The sequence below is a fragment of the Pelodiscus sinensis genome, chromosome 7 (genome assembly GCF_049634645.1).
Source record: "Pelodiscus sinensis isolate JC-2024 chromosome 7, ASM4963464v1, whole genome shotgun sequence".
In the NCBI taxonomy this organism is placed as follows: domain Eukaryota; kingdom Metazoa; phylum Chordata; order Testudines; family Trionychidae; genus Pelodiscus; species Pelodiscus sinensis.
Genome location: NC_134717.1, coordinates 27,285,946 through 27,303,594, shown reverse-complemented (window position 1 = coordinate 27,303,594; position 17,649 = coordinate 27,285,946). Strand labels below are relative to the sequence as shown.

Below are 17,649 nucleotides of genomic sequence, written 5' to 3'. Positions count from 1 at the left end.
TCAGGTAGGGGTGAGATTTATCAGCACCTGAATTAGCCTAAACCTAGATGAATAGAAAATTTGCATCAAAACTAGCAAATCAGGCCATCTTTAAAAGAAATTAGAGCAGACACTAAGATCAGCAGCACCATTAAATTATGTACAAGAACTCCAGTCAGATACCATCACACAAAGCGCTGATGTATGCATCATGGAAACCATGCTGTTCCTGGATAAGAGCTGTGCAAATACTGAAAAAGAGCAGGGAAAATTGCTACAGGAAATATACACTTGCTAAACAGATCAGCTTCTATGAGTGATGGGTTTCTGGGAGTAAAGCAAGTTGAAATATCAATTCAAATATATTTTTCCACATTTTTCAATGAAAGAGGCTTCTGCACAAAAGCTTTCATAGCCAATTTCTTATTTTTCTATTAGCTTTAACTGTGAATAAGCTAAAGTTGTGACTATTTTTTTTACATTTCAAGTATGTACCTAATAGCTCTGGAGATGCATACAAGTAGGTCCTTAAAAAACCCAATTGTTCTCCAGTTAGCTATGCAGAATTCTCAAAAATGTTGGAAGATTGGCCAGCCTGGGATCTTTAACAGTAGATCCTGACTGATATGACCCCAAAGGTAGGTAAAGAGATTTCAGAACTAAGCTTGTTGCTTGCACTTTTGTAGCGTGGCTTGATTTTCAAAATTTTTAATCCAGAGCATATTCTTGATTGCCAAAGTAGGATACCATGTTCTAGTTTTAGCCCATCTTTTCATATCTATAACAATAACAAAAACATTAATGACCTCAGAATGCCCTGATGTAACTTTGGCATCCAGTTGATTTTTATAGTATTGAAAGAGTCATCATGATTGGTTTATTTACACCACTTCATCCTGATAGCAGCTCTGTTTCTGGCATTCACTAGAAAAATACATTTCAACCACTTAAGTGGAAGCAACATCAATAATATATTTCCAAATCCTAAAATTTGTTGATGCATTCAGTTTTGTCATGGGCCCTGACAAACCATTCCATCTGCCATTTTTAAACCTGACCTTCAACATTCCAGCTACATGTTGAAGTGCATCCTGCAATGAAATCTAGATAACTTTTAAAGCATCTGATTTTTGTCAGTGGAGCCGATGTATTCCTTCCATTAAAGTTGACCTGGAATGGAAGCCAGGGTCCTATCCAATAGTGTCTGAACTTCATTAGGGAAAAGAGCAGTTCATGAGCCCTAATTCTCCTCTTTCTTTGACTCTTTAAGACTTGTGTAACTCCAGTGAACAAGTTGATTTCTCCAGATATAGAATTATTCATACATTATAGGGTGGGAAATGACAGTTGGCTCCCATACTTTCCAAAAGCAATTTTTTTAAAACTATTGTGTTTGTACTCCAAGAACGTTAAGCAGAACATCATGGTTTTCCCTTGAAATTGGAATGAACCAACAAGAGAACATTTCTAAACCTTGCCAAAATACAACAAAGTGCCTCCGAGTAAGAACAGCTGAAAAACACATTACTTCTCTGAAGCACCAGATTCTGTCCTCTTCTAGTGATCTGACCGGGACTTTCAATCCTGTTCAATTCTGTTTCTGTGTGGGTAGGGCCTGATCCAAAGCTCACAGAAGTCCACAGATAGACTTTCCACAGCACTCATTGTCATCATCACAACCATGGGCTCAACCCCCGTTGATGTCCGATGCCTCCTTCACTATTTCCTTCCATCTTTCCCTGTCCAGTGCAGAGTAGCTTAGTTTCTGTAGACTAGCTCCACACCAATCTACTATATCATCTACCCATTCTCTGTGGGGTCTGCCTCTCCTATTCAGACCCTCCATTATGCCGAATACCAGGGTCTTAACTTTTCGCTTGTCGTTCATTCTGCAGATATGCCCGAATAGTTGTAACTTCCCTTGTATAACCTTCTGCAGTAGGCTCACTTTCTGCTGTATCTTCCTATATAATTCCTTGCTGGTGACCTTCTGCCTCCATCCTATTCTCAGGACCTTTCTACGCAACTCCTCTTGAACGCCAATAACCTTCTCTTTGAATCTTTCATTTTATCACTCATGTGTCACATCCGTATAACATGCTGCTAAATGCACACGTTTGTGCACTGTACATCAGTTGCATACTGTCCACTGTTGAGATACAGATAGTGGTGTCTAGCCCTTAAAAGTGTGCATCAGGGAAAGAATCATCAGGGCTATGAGTATCTAGGACCAGCTGCTGGCCTGCTTCATGTCTAACTTCATTGCTAGGCAATCATTGAGCCCAGCTGCTCTGCCTTACAACTGAATGTGGTGGCAGTCCAGTTTGTTGGACAGACTGGATGTCCAAGGGAACAGTCTGACTGCCCTGGTAAGACTGATTTAGTTTTTTGGGGAATTTACAGTTTTTACAGGATTGGTAAAACTTAACTGTACACTATATAATCATTTTGGGGCCTCTGCCCTCAGTTTGGCATTCATGGTCATGAACCACTCCAGACTGTGTGATGTGGGGTATATATCAATTCAGAATGAGATGCAGAAAGAAGCTTTCTACTCACCATTCATGACACAAGGGAAGACACAACTCTGGATTTATTCCTAACTAGAGGTTTTGGTCTACAACATGAGTAAAGTTGAATTGTTCAGTAATAGAAACCATCATGTAATTACATTTAATGTCCTTGTTGGAGTTGTAGGGGAGGGATACTAAAGAAATCCACAATAGTATCATTAACCTTCAAAAAAAAAGGGAACCGAGGGCACTAATTAAACAGAAATTAAAAGAAACAATCACAAGAGTTATGCCAGCAAATTTCATGGAGTATTCAAAACCACCATAATAAAGGCTCAAACCAAATGTATGCCTCAAATGACAAACAAAACAAAACAAAACAAAAAACAGCCAAAAGCTAAGAGGCAGTTCCTCTAAAAATTGGAAGTCAAATCCTACTGGAGAAAATAGAAAGGAACAAAAGCTGGCATGTCCAAGGCAAAAGTATAATTACACTGGCCGGAAAAGGAATTCAAACTAGCAAAAGATACTGTATAAAATAACAGCAAGTATCTTTTTAAAGTATATCAGACTCAGGAAGCCAGCCAGTAAGTGGTACTGGTGGATGAACAAGCTGTTTAAGGAACAGTCAAGGAAAACAAGGCCATAACAGAGAAACCAAATGAATTATTTGCATCAGTCTTCACAGCAGAGGATGTGAAGGAGAGTCCCATTCTTTTTAGGTGACAAATCTGAGAATTCCAGACTGAGGTGTCAGAAGAGGTTTTGGAACAAATTGATAAATTACACAGTAATAACTCACTAGGACCAGATAATATACACCCAAAAGTTCTGAAGGAACTCAAATATGACAGTGCAGAAATACCATGGTATATATGCTTTTGCTTAAATCAACCACTATACCTGATGATTGGTGATTAGCTAATGTGATGGCATTTTTTTTAAAGGCTCCAGAAATGATCTTGGCAGTTTCAGCCTAGTAAGCCTAACTTCAGGACAAAGCAAATTGATTCAAATCATACTAAAGAAAAGGATTATACACACAGATGAAAATGTATTGGGGACCAGCCAACAGCTTTTGTAAATGGAAATCATGCCTTACCAATCTGTTAGAATTCCCTAACAGATTGTCATGTGTCAGTCATGTGGACAAGAGCATTCCAATAGATAATGTGTACTTGGACTTTCAGAAAGCCATTGAAAAGGTTCTACATCAAAGGCCTTGAAACAAATTAAGCAGTTGTGGAATAAGAGTGAAGGTTCTCTCATGGATTAGTAGTTGGTTATAAGATATAAAACAAAAGTTAGGAATAAATGCTTAGTTTTCCACAGTGGAGCATGATAAAATAGCAGCATCAAGCATTTGTACTAAGATCAGTGCTGTTCAACTTTTTCACAGATGTTTTGGAAAAGGAAGTGAACAGTGAAGTGACAAAATGTGCCGATGATACAAAATTATATTAATCCAATCCAGACTCTAAAGAGTTATAAAGGGATCTCACAAAATTGGATGACAAAATGGCAGATGAAAGTCAATGGTAATAAGTACAAAGAAATGCACACTAGAAAAGATCATCCCAACTATGTGTATAAATTGATTGGATTTAAATTCTTTCAGAGGCCTCTCAAGAAGGAACTGGGAGTTATCATGGATAGTATTCTGAAAACATTTGCTCTATGTGCAATAAAGCTAATGCTGTTAGAAACAATTAGAAAAGCAATAGTAAGACAGTCAACAACATAATGCAACTATGCAAATCCATTGTATGCCCACGCTTTAAATGCTGCATGCAGTTCTGGTCTCATCATCTCAAAAAAGGTATTAGAATTGGAATAGGTACCAAAAAGGTAATAAAAATGATTTAGGGCATGGAACAGCTTCCATATGAGGAGAACTTAAAAACACTGGGATGGTCAGTTTAGAAGAGTCAACTAAGAAAGCATATGAGAGGGGTCTAATGCAGTCATGAATTGTGTGGAGAAAGTGACTGGTATTATTTGCCCCTTCACTTAATACAAGATCCAAGGATCACCCAATTAAATTAATAGGCAGTGGGCTTAAAAACAAAAGGAAGAACTTCCACATGCAATGGAACCTGTGTAACTTGTTGCCAGGGTTGCTGGGAAGGGCACAAGTATAACTAGGTTAAAAAAAATAGAAAAGTTCACAGAGGACAGGTCAATCAATGGCCATTATCGAAGATGGTTAGGAATATAATCACACATTCTGGGTGTCCCTAAGGCCCTGGAAGGCAGAAACTAGATCTGGATGACAGAAGATTGATCACACTATAATTGTCCTGTTCTGTTCTTTCCCTCTGAAGCATCTAGCATTGACCACTGGCAGAAGACAGGATACTGGGTTAAACTACTCAGTTTGGCAGTTCTTATTTTCTTAAGTCTTATCAGTGCAAAATCTATTACTGCAAAAATATCAATAATATGAAAGAAACAAGTTATCACTGCAGTATAATTAGAGTTTCTCCTAAATAGAAACTCATTCTAATTTATCTGAATATTGCTCATGTTACTGAAAATAAGGGAAGCTGAAAAGAAGTTCTGGTTGAACTTTGTTGAAAAAAGAGACCATGCAGTCAATAAAGCAACTTTTAATTGTTATGCGTATGCTTGTAATAAAGGAAGCATAGTAAACTCAGAGTTGAGTAATGTAGCTATGGTAACAGAAGTTTTCAGTCAATACTCTTTGATCTTGAACATTAGATGGTCATGTCAGATTGCTGCTCACACTCTCTTGCCAAAAAGAGGTCAATATGTTCTTGCTGAAGTACTTCAAAGTGAGGCCTCAGAAATGCCTAAGGGTCCCAATACTAGCAACTCCCATCTTTGATCAAATTGAACAATCCCGGCTGCTTGCAAAGTTACTTAACTAAAGCTGTTTTGAGGTCTTGTTGCTAAAGTAATGTTACTTGAGCCATTGTATTAAAGCATGCATCAGATTTTCTATTATAAACCTCTCTTAGGGGTATAATTGGCTACTAAGAATTTAACCTGAATTGCAATAGGACATACAAAGGCAGTAATTTTATATTTTTGAATTAGAGGCTTTTGTTGCTTTGTAATTAAATTTATAGTAATAGGTGACAGATACATTGGAGGTGTGTGTGTGTGTGTACCTAGCCATCCACCCATCCCTGTTCCTCTGGTAAGTCACATATTTGTATTTAATGTTCATATTATAGGAGCATGTAGAGGAATCAGTCAGACACAGTCCTTGCTCTGAAGAGTTTATGATGTAAACATAGAAGACAAAAAATGGGATTAAAAAAATCCCCATTTTACAGATGGGAATCTGAGACACCAAGTAATTTAGCTCTGGTTTACAATAGGAAGTTGTTTCAAAATAACTCCACAAATTTCTAAACAACAAGCGGACCATCCATACTACTAAGCCCATTATTTTGAAATAAGGAGCTAGTTATTTTGAAATAATGACTCCTGTTTTCCTCAAGGAATAATACTTATTTCTAAATAGTTAATTCAAAATAGCGGTAATGTGGACGCTTCACTGCTGCTATTTTGAAATAACGACCCCCAGAGTCATTCAGAGTAATTACTCCCCAATGCTTTCTGGGGCTCTAAGTTAACGTAGTGCATCCACATTAGGGGAGCCTGCTTCAGACTAATTTCAAGGCTTTCCTGTAGTGTGGACATGCTATTTTGAAATAGTTATATTGGGAGTTATTTTGAAATAACTTATTTCTAAATAATTTCCTATAGTAAGTGAATTGCCAAAGATTACAATAAAGTTGTGACAGATCCTGGAATTTAACCCAGATCTCCTGAACTCCAGTCTATTAGATTAGTCACAAGGCAATACTTGATTTCATGAATGATTTTAATGTGAAAATCTTACCACCTGTTTCACTATTTCTTTTGATAAGGAATTACAAAACATCGTAATTTATCAGTTGTCTGCCATGCTAAGTTTTTCAAGACCTTTTCTAGATATAGGATAAAAATATCATAGTTCCTCTGCCAGTACTGAGTTCTGAAGTTTCAACCTCTTATTCCAAACCTACCCATTTCCCATTAGATTCATGCAGTTAACATGGACATCAAAGCCACATGTGATTAAATTACATATTGCCATGTCAATCTGACTACATTCTATCCCCTTCAAAAAGCTATTTTTGTATGTAAAAAAAGCTCATATTCCACTAGTCTTTATGATAATTTTAGTAGATCCTAAGTACTGACTGTAGCTGTCTTTATCTAGGTAGGATGGTTTAGTTCTTTCTATAGCATGCAGTACTTGAGTTATGTAAGAAGGAAACCAACCCTATCGCCACTAGAGGTAGCTTTTGTGCTCACAATATAAAACACTACTTATAGCATGAAGCAGGAGCTTCCAATTTTACTGACTAAGCAGGTTAATTTATATTCTAGACAGTCACGCAGTTTAAAAAAAACTTCCAAAGGCCAATATTTTTAAATTTGAAATTTGAATTAGAATGAGAATGGCCTGAGTTTTTAAAGTTGTTGATTAATCAGTCTCTCAGTTGAAGACACCCACATTTTAATAATTTTAGCTTTGTAGTGTTACTGTCTTCAAGGCCTGAGGGGAGGTAAAGGAGAGACAAAACTCATATTTTCCTTCTGTGAAGTCAATGACAAGAATAGCCATATTGATTTCAGTAAGAGCAGGGTCATGCCAGAAGGATTATTTAGAATCTTAAAAATAAACACTTCCCCCTTTTAGCAGTTTCAATTCCCTGTTTGTGTTTTGGCTTTCTTTGGTTTCTTGTATATTCTGGAGTATTTCTGCTTTAGCAGAGAAGAGCGTGGAGCTCAGATGGCATCTAGGAAGCAGCTTGAAAATTCTGACTGCAGGAAACAATTCAAGGCAAGAATAGCCAGAGTAAAGGTATTTGCATATTTACAGGAGAGTAATTGAGAAATTCCTGTGTGGTATTTTTTCCTCCCACCTCAGATCAGCTGATTACAACTAACTAACCTGCTAAAATGGTCCTCTCATGCCTTTTCTACTGCAATTACTGCTGTTGATAAACAAAACAGGAGATTAAATATAGAAAAGCAATTACAGATCATACTGCGCAGTTGATAAGAACAGACTCTTAAGGCACCTCCAGCACAGAATTCTGGGAATGCTATCAAGCCACACAAAGACTGCCAGTTCTTCAGTTCTGAACAGTATGCAGAGATACAACACGCAGCAGTAATTGCACTGCACTTTGAGCTCTGAGGTTATTCTATGTCTTGACCTAAACCATGCATAACTTGCAGCTTTGACTCATGGAGGTCAGCACATATTTACCAAAGGGAGAATGATTTACACATGTGCCTTTTCCTTGCTAGCCTGGAAATACATCAAACACACACCTATAATCCTTTTCTTCATACAAAATTGAATCAGTTTAATCAAAAGTGTGTTTTAAAATGAATGTAACAAGTCAACTTTGAGTAGACATGCTTTAATCAGCAAACAGATGTGCTAATTTGAGCTATAGGGAAATCCAATCCCATCCCCTCTCCCAGAAAAAGAAAAAAAGGACCCAGCAATATTTTTTAGTTTGCCAAAAAAATCTTCAATACTAGTTTTCATAATTATTGAAAAAGCATATGGTGTGCAGCAATCAAAAAGCAATAAATAAATAAAATTCAGCAATCCAAAACTAAAAATTTCACTTAAATATAATTTTCTATATTTTCAGGGATAGTATGAAAATGGATTTTTTTTCAAAACTTTCCATTTAATTAAAATGTCATTTGCCTTGGAAAATAAGTTTTATAGAATACTTTCTACGTGTTCTACCACTTTCTCCTACTCCTGGATATAAAACCTAAAATTAGAGTAGATCATTTCTTACCTTTATATACTGGTTAGTCGCTTGCTACACTCTTCTGACCCTTTGGCAGGTGAGTTACACCAGCTTACATTTCCTTTTCACTTTTCAAGTCAAGGTAGTCCTTTTCAGAAGGTGTACGTAGGGAGAATTGGGTTTTAAGGTACACGTTCGTAAGTGGCAGGAGCATTTAAGACCACAGTCCTGAAAGCAATTTACTGAGAGCAAACCATGCACCTACACAAAATATTGAAGTTAATGGGGCTTCAGACAGGCACACATTCTTGCTAGGGCTCATTGAGGATCAGGGTTGATCAGCTCTACTGTCTTGTTTGCATGGTGCTGCAGTTTGGATTATGTGGCTGTGAACTGCAGCTATGTGCTCTAGCATACTGAATTGCATCTCTTCTGTGTGGATGCTTCTGGAGAGCTAAAAGGTACTTAGTTTGCATTAACAAGTCCTGATTGAAAGTGTACTCTATTCACATGAACAAGGTACTTTTCTTTCACACCAGCAATGTTCACACAGGGGAGTTACAGCACAGAGTACTAGTGTTCTCAGCAGTTATCACTTCCTTCCCCCACCCCAACGCCTAACCACAATCATAACTGTGAGCCAGGGAAACACCACTAAGTAAGAGTAAATACAGATAAGGGAATTTATGTCAATGAAGAGTGTAGGTGTGTCTAACTCAGCCTCACTTGTTGTTCATATATCCCATGTGTTTTGATTGACAAAATGATCACCTTTTTCTCACTAAACAATCACATTTAAAACACCACAAAAAGAGGATCCTCACTAAAGTTGTATCATTACATGAGCAGCTATTTTTGAAAACAAATATACTACATGTCTACATCAAGAATAATTAATAAAGAATACATCAGAACACCAAATTAGAAGTAACTGGGTTACTAATAATAATATCTGTAGATAATCTTAATTATTTTAATTTTCATACTATGGACTTTGAAATTAGGTCCTCAGTTTAAATAGATATATCTATATCATATAATTTCTTGCTGACAAAGTTTATTGAATAAATCTCAAGGAACAAAATGGGAGTTTTTTGTGTATGGAAGAAACATGTATTTGGTTTCTCTCATAAGGCTGCATTCCCCAGGAGTACCTGTAAGAGAAATTTATTTCCTGTCTTGGTTCAGGATTTCGAAGGCTAATCTGTGACATGACCAGAGTCAATTGGTATCCACTGGATTCTGGATAATTGGTATCACTGTTATCCATGGCATTCTTAACACTTGACAAATGCTTAGAAATATTAAGGGTATTGTAACATACTTTAAAATGGCAGGAAGATTTAAACCTCAAAATAGTTCAGTTCTACGTTGCCCTAAGATACTTTCAGATAATTGATTAAAAATATAATCTTGAAGAACAGACTTTAAAAAAACCCTAATATTCTTTGCAAGATATTTTTTACAAATAGCATTCTGTATTGCTGACGAATCAAACTGGATGCTAGATAACTTGCTCTGGTTCAAGAATCAAGCTAATAACATTACAGTACATTTTTGAGATATGGACAATCTTTTAATATAAGAATTTCAGTATATACCACAAAGTCAGATTTTAAAGGGGACAATGAATTAAAAGAAAGTGTTCTCCTCAATGAGGCTATAAAAAAGTTGGAAGAAAATTATTTTGGGCATTTCTTTATAGAATACCAGAGTGAGTTCAGTGGAATGTCTAGTTTCTTATGGCAGATGGTTTGAGAAACCCGTCAAACTTGGTATTTGTCTACTAATTTGTTAGCAACCAAAATTTATAGCATGCACAAAAAAGTGGAATCATCTTATAAAGTTCCATGAAATGTATAGCATGCATGAAAGAGTGGAACTATAAGAGAGTGGAACTATCACAATTCTTCTGTGAACATGTGGTCTGTTCCCTAAATTTTCCACAGAAAACACCAAGCATGAAGGGGGATTTGTGTGTGTACCTAGAGATGAGCAGACAGACTTTTTTATCCTACATTAAAGGTCTCCATTTCTTCCTTTCCTCATTCCATATTAAATGAAACTGATAGACCAGAGCCACTTCCCAAAGAGGAATTTCCTTCAAGTTTCACTCTCTTCCATTTCCTTTAACTTTTGTCAATTCTCACCAACTCCTGGCTTTGATGATCTCTAGCTAAGTAACAGTCCTCTGCAATGTATAACATTTGTGATCATGTGTAGTAATGATTTAGTTGGGCTTGCAATAAAATCCAAGACAGTTTTATGTAGGGCAAAAGCCTTAGAGTGATAGGTTGCTACAAACTAGAGAAACTCACACCAAGGAAGTAGGATAGTCATGAAAGAGGGTCAGAGGAAGATGCCAGGAAAGGGAAATTCAGCTATGATAGTGAGGGCAGGGAATTTTTCAAAAAGTGATAGATAATGTATACGTACACAACTCTAATATCACTCTCAGTAGCATATTTATTTTAAAAAGTCAGTAGATGCTGAAAATAAAGAGAATTTGGAGAATGTTTTATGGAGGCATTAACTCTGCATAAGTAAAGAACTTTAACCAGTACACATTAGTCTTGAGGTTCACATTTACTTGTTGAATCAAAAGTTCTATGATGATCAGATTTTTGTATTGCTTTTAAATTAATAGAAGGACCATATATCGTTATTCAGACTCGCTAGCAGAAACTTACTGCAAGAGAGATCTCATTAGAATGTAACAGCTGCCACAATGAGTCAGACCATACTCCTTCTTTCCCCAGTACCTTGTCTCAGCGTGGCCCATACTACAGCTTCAAGAGGACTTCACAGAATAATCCACTCTATCTTCTATCCTGGCTGCTAGAAGTTGTAGCTTTAGAGTAGCATAGACCATGGGGTTGCATCTCTCACTTTCCTGGCTAATAGTCACTGATGGACCTATCCTCCATGAACATATCTATTTTTTTGTTTAAACTCAGTTATACCTTTGGCCATTAAAACAGCAATGAGTTCCACAGGTTAGTTGAGCAATGTATGAAACAGCACTTTATCTTGCTTGCACTAAACCCCCATACCTATTAATTTCATTGAGTGATCCATAGTTTTTATGTTGTGTGAAAACACAAACAACACTTCACCTTTTCACTACTCATGATTTTACACACCTCTATCATAATCACCCTCTATTTTGTCTTTTCTCTAAACTGAGCAGTCTTAATCATTTTAGTCTCTCCTCATATGGAAGTCACTCCATACCTTTGCTCATCTTTGCTGTCCTTTCTCAGAACTTTTTCCAGTTCTACTAGATCTTTGTGAGATAGTGTAATCAAAACTGGACAGAGTATTCAAGGTGTGGACACAACATAGATTTACTGAGTGGAATTAAGAATTTGTTGTCCTATTTCCCATCCATTTCCTAATCGTTTCTAACATATTGTTAGCTCTTTATATTGTTATTGGGCACTGAGCACAGAACTATCCATAGTGCTTCCAAGATCTCTTTCTTGAGTAGGAACATCTAATTTAGAACTAAGGGTATGTCTAAACTACATGGCTCCGTCGACGGAGCCATGTAGATTTGTTTGTTCAGCAAAGGGAAATGAAGCCGCAATTTAAATAATTGCAGCTTCATTTAAATTTACATGGCTGCCGTGCTGAGCCGACACAGCTGATCAGCTGTTTGTCGGCTCAACGCGCTAGTCTGGACGCTCCCCTGCCGTCATGAAAGCCCTTTATTGACCTCCCTGGTAAATCTCATCCTACGAGGCATAACGGGGAGGTCGATAAAGGGCTTTCAGGTCGGCGCGGGAGCGTCCAGACTAGCGCGTTGAGCCGACAAACAGCTGATTAGCTGTTTGTTGGCTCAGCGTGGCAGCCATGTAAATTTAAATGAAGCCGCGATTATTTAAATCGCGGCTTCATTTTCCTTTGCCAATCAGCCTAACCTACATGGCTCCATCGATGGAGCCATGTAGTTTAGACACACCCTGACTGTATAGTCATGTAATGTACATGTATAGTTGGAATTAGGTTTTCCAATGTGCATTACTTTGCACTTGTCAACATTGAGTTTCACCTGCCAATTGTTGCCCAGTCACCCTCTTTGGTGAAGTCCCTTTGTAATTCTTTGCAGTCTGCTTTGGACTTAACTATCTTGGGTGATTTTGTATTGTCTGCAGACTTTGCCCTTTCACTGACAATCTCTTTTCCAGATCATTAATGAATATTATGAACACAGGTCCTGTAAACTCTCTCCATTGTGAAAACTAAGCATTTATTCCCACAGTTTGCTTTTTATCTTTCAGTCCATTATTGATGCATGAGAAGAACTTCCCTCCTCTTCCATTACTACTGTGCTTAAGTGTCTTTAGTAAGGGATATTGTCATAGATGTTCTGACAATCCAAGTACACTATATGAACTGGATCATCCTTATTCACAAGCTTGATATCTCCCTCCGAGAATTCTAATAGACTGGTATGGCACGATTTCCCTTTATCAAAATCACATTGACAACACCTCAGCACATCATGTTTCCATATATATATGATAATTCTGTTCTTTATTATAGTTTTGACCAATTCGCCCTGCAGTTAGTCACTTATAGCTCAGTGAACTAGGATCTTCTCTGGAGTCATTTTTAAAAATTGGCAGTTTGTCTCATCTGGTTCAGAGGCTGATTTAAGTGATCCATACCACTGTTGATAATTCTCCGTGTTCTTGTCTGAGTTCCTTCAGAACTCTTGGGTGAATACCATCTGGTCCTGGTGACATGTTACTGTTTATGTTATAAGTTTATTTTAAAACCTCTTCTACTGAAGCATCAGTTTGGGACAGATCTTCAAAATTGCCATATAGAAAGAAAATTTCACTTTGGCAACAATAAGACTCTCAAGTTGCAAATTCCTGCTGCAGGATAACTGCCACCAGAATGTCCCATTTATTTAAAGAACCTAATCTACCCCAATGAAATAAAATGTAAGAAACCTGAGATATCTAACTTGGGCATCCTTTTTGTTATATTGTATCATGATGGTTGTTTAATACTACATATATTATAAAATACATATATAAAAATTGGAACTGGGATACAAACACATCCAAGAAAGAATATATGTCTGCAGACTGTAATCCTGAAAAGGATTCCAAATGTTTCCTTGCCTTCATTTTGAAGAAGTACTAGGATCAGAATCGTGTCCCAGCTCTGAAATATGCCTGTCTAATTTGTTTAAGGACTTGTGGAATCTGAGTCATAGCCGTTGGCTAGTCCAAAAATCTCTCCATTCTTACTCTGGTCCAACAATTTTCCCTACACCGCCTTCATCCCAGAATATAGAATACTTTGCTTGGAAATAGGCAGTAATTTGTCAGAACTGAAGGGCCATGGTTATTTCCGAATGAAGAGAATATAAATAGTGAAGATGCTACCCATGTTAATGCAGAAGGCTCAGAAAAAAGTATTGAAAACACTTCTGACATTGTAAATACATTAGCAAGAATAAGGGATTATCTGACATAATGCCAAATTGAAATTATTTACAAGCAAACAGAACAAATGCTGAACAGACACTATATACTAAACAAATGTTAGTTAGTGACATGAGGGTGCAGAAGAAGTGCTCAGTGAATAACTTACTGAATTTAAAATTACAGATCCAAGAAGTTTTTGCTCAATCACCAGGCAGTGTATTTAACATCTGGGCTGCTCTGAGAGACAGGTATACAAACAGCAACATATGTTGAAAAAGATGAAGCAAAATGTCTTGCCCCCAAACATTCATTGAGAAAACAATACCTGTACTCTTTATGAAGTGGCAAGCCGCAGAGAGAACATGTTCTAAAAATTGCATTTGCTTTTTTAAAAAAATAGCTACAAACTATTTGCAAATGTGGGGGCCTACTTGTGTCAGTGTAAGCAAAGTAAATGACTTTCTTGCAATACCTCATTTCTGTTTAGTGATTCTGGTGAAAATAGTACAGATTAAATCTCTAGTGTAAAACTAGCAAGCCCCAGCACAAAGGTTGCCAGCAGTTGGGAGCACAGCGTATGTCTACACTACCACCCTAGTTTGACCTAGGGTGGTTAATGTAGGCAACCGGAGTTGCAAATGAAGCCCGGGATTTGAATTTCCCGGGCTTCATTTGCATATTACCGGGTGCCGCCATTTTAAAATGTCCGCTAGTTCGGACTCCGTGCCCGTGGCTACACGCGGCACGGACTAGGTAGTTCGGATTAGGCTTCCTATTCCGAACTACCGTTACTCCTCATGGAACGAGGTGTACCGGTAGTTCGGAATAGGAAGCCTAATCCGAACTACCTCATTCGTGCTGCGTGTAGCCGCGGGCACGGAGTCCGAACTAGTGGATATTCAAAAATGGCGGCGCCTGGCAATATGCAAATGAAGCCTGGGAAATTCAAATCCCGGGCTTCATTTGCAACTCGGATTGCCTACATTAACCACCCTAGTTCAAACTAAGGTGATAGTGTAGACATACCCACAGCCAGTTGGTAGGACTAGTGGGGCAGCAAAGCCCACAGGGCACCAGAGCCGGCAGCCAGCCAGGCTGGGAAGATGGAGGGGTTACCGGAGCCTGCGGGTTGAAAGGGACCACGAAGACCACAGTCAGTGGGGCCATGAAGGAGGAGGACTGCAGAGCTTGCAGTTGGTGGGGTTGCCAGGGCCATTGGAGCTCATGAAGCTGCAGAGCCCATAGGGCTGCTGTAGTCAGGGGGCTGGGGCAACAGTGGCAGGTAGCTGGGAAGATGAGCCCAGTGGAAAGGCTGCCTTCCCACCCCGACTGGTCTTGGTCTGGAAAACGACCTTGTTCAGGACCGATTGGCAAGTGATGGAGTCTGTATCAAGGAATATGTTATGGTTCTCATGCAAGGGGATAAGAAGTTTGTACATCCAACATATCGCACATCTCTCTCTTTTTATAAATCTCCGATACCGCCCATTGCTGTTCCTGTCATCGCCACAACAGATTTTATTCTTGGGATCCAGTGTGTTAGTATCACAGGAGACATTAGTAAGCACATCATGCCTGTGTATTATAATAACTCATTAGATATCATTTGACTAACTTATTACTAGGGATGCGCTCCTATACTCATGAGGATTTGCTTTTTTTTACGCTAATCAGTGTAATCAAGGATGGGGTGTTCTATCTCTATGTCAGCTGAGCTTTCTGGTAACTCATTATACAGCTGGCAGTTAATTCCAAATGCAGCTGTCTGACTCCTGACACTGACACTGACTAATAATGCTCAGCAAATTACTTGTATGGAAGCCTCTTTATACTAAACCCACAGTATTATATTTAGAATAAATAATATGCCCTTGTTTTTAAACTTACAAACTATTGACTGTATTAGTCTCACTGTAGCTCAGTTAACTGTCCTTATCTTAGCAAGTTCCTTATAGTGTTATAATTTCTGATGCATTTTTAATCCTCTGGAATGCTGTGTTATAACTCTAAGCTAGAAGTGTGCTGAAAGTTCATTATTCAGTATATTTGCAAATATATTTTGTATAGCCCATGTCACAAAAACATTAACCCAAATACTTTAAAGTAAATACTCAGACAAGGAAAGAGAAGTCAGCATGCATTGGCAGAAGAAATAGATTTCAAATAAGATGGTTAGGGAGAAAAAATACAAGATCTTTAGGGGGAAGGCGGCTATAACATAGTTATCAGGCTATAGAAAGGCAAAGAGAAGGTAAGTACATATTTAGGAATATAAGAGCTTTGAGACACCATCTTTTTGTTGTATACTTGCAGACTTCCTAGCACAATGAAGTCCCATCTGTGATCGGAACTCCTAGGTGACATAACAATACAAATGAATAATAAGTGCTAGTTGAATGGAGGAAGCCAGAATGAGATGCAGAGGGACACAAGCTCTGTGAAATCTGTTACAGAAAGTGCATGGATGGCTAGGAAAAAAAGGGGGCTTGGTTTTGTGATACTTACATAGTCAAAATGCATAGTAGTGTCACAGTGAAGGTTGCTTCTCACTGTACTGGATCTAAAGAGACCCCATTCTGAATTCGATCCTGCAGTGAATGATGACCAGTCAAGTACATTATATCAGGAATATTTGCAATGTGGAATAATATAGTGGCTAGATGGGTTATGTAGTCTAGATAAAGAATTTACAACATTGATTCCTAATAAAGTGTTTTCTTTCAGAGCAGTTTCAGAAGTGAAGGTCTTAAATTTCAGAGTGGTGTGTTGTAACATCCTCCTTGCTCATATGCTGAAATTTACAGTTGTATGAAATTTACTTTTAAGGAAGGTGGTACAAAAATCTTTAAAGTGCTAATGGGAAGTGAGTCACAGAATTGGGGCTTGGAGTTATCTTCCTGGCACAGAATTTTTATGTGACCTCAGGCACAGATGGTAGAAGCAGAAATAAGGCCAACTTGCTTCCTTTCCTGATCTCCTCTGCAGGTGCCTGCCTATTATTTTCTCCTTCTTCATGTAAGTGGGCAGAGACTGGACCTGGTCAGGGCCAATCTATAGTCCCATTCTGACATGCAATGCTGTGATGCGGACTTGCTCGGCCAGTCTGACATCTCTTGCTGCAGGGGCTGATGTGGTCTCTCTCACACATGACTTGACTACTCCCTCTGTGTGCCTTTGCCCTCTGGCCAGCTCACTGTAGTTTTCCCATTCCAGGGCAATGCGTACCAAAGTGTCTCTGTACCAGTCACCTCAGGCACTCTTCCAAATCTCTGCCCCCCCTATGGTGCCACTTCCCCAGTGGCTGGCAGGGGAACCCAAGCCCACCCTCTTCTCCAGGGGGCAAAGAGGGCAGCTGCTCCATGGCCTGAAGTTTCAAACGGGCCTGTAGCTTCTGGTTGCTGTCACTGCCGGGGCCCTTTTTAATTGCCACCAGAGCACTGCTTTGCCGTTCCATGCTGTTGTGAGGGCTGGAGTGGGGAGTGCTCTCGGACCCACCCCTCCACCCTCAGGCCCGCCCTCTCCAGGGGAGCAGAGCCACACCCCTCATACCTTCCTCCAGGGCCTGTGGTGCTATTGGCTCTGTGGTACTCAAGTCATGCACGAGAAAGACCACATCAGACCCTGTAGCAAGAGATGTCAGACTGGCCGAGCAAGTCAACAAGTTTCCAGCCCACAAACCCTACAGCTAACAGTTGAAGTCTGAACTGTTCTCCACCGTACTGCTTCTTACACAATCACCGTCAGGCTATTACTGCACCAGGTATGAACTTCCCTTCTCTTCCTAGCCTCAGAAAGAGTGACTATCATCCTTTTCTGTCCTCAGCTACCTGGCTTTGTACAAGCCTTGCCCATTCCTCTGCAGGGGAACTTCACCTTTTAATTAGCCCTCCTAGCTTCCTGCCTTTTCTG

General features: G+C 38.8%; 1 long non-coding RNA gene across 1 annotated transcript in view; it reads right to left on the bottom strand.

Moving 5' to 3' along the window:
• LOC112546223 (uncharacterized) overlaps nt 1–8,834 on the bottom strand; it is a 64,394-nt gene extending 55,560 nt beyond the window's left edge. The window contains exon 1 of the long non-coding RNA XR_003089869.2: nt 8,342–8,834. This is a non-coding gene — a long non-coding RNA (uncharacterized LOC112546223). The remainder of the gene's footprint in view (nt 1–8,341) is intronic.
• Between the last annotated feature and the right edge of the window lie 8,815 nt (nt 8,835–17,649).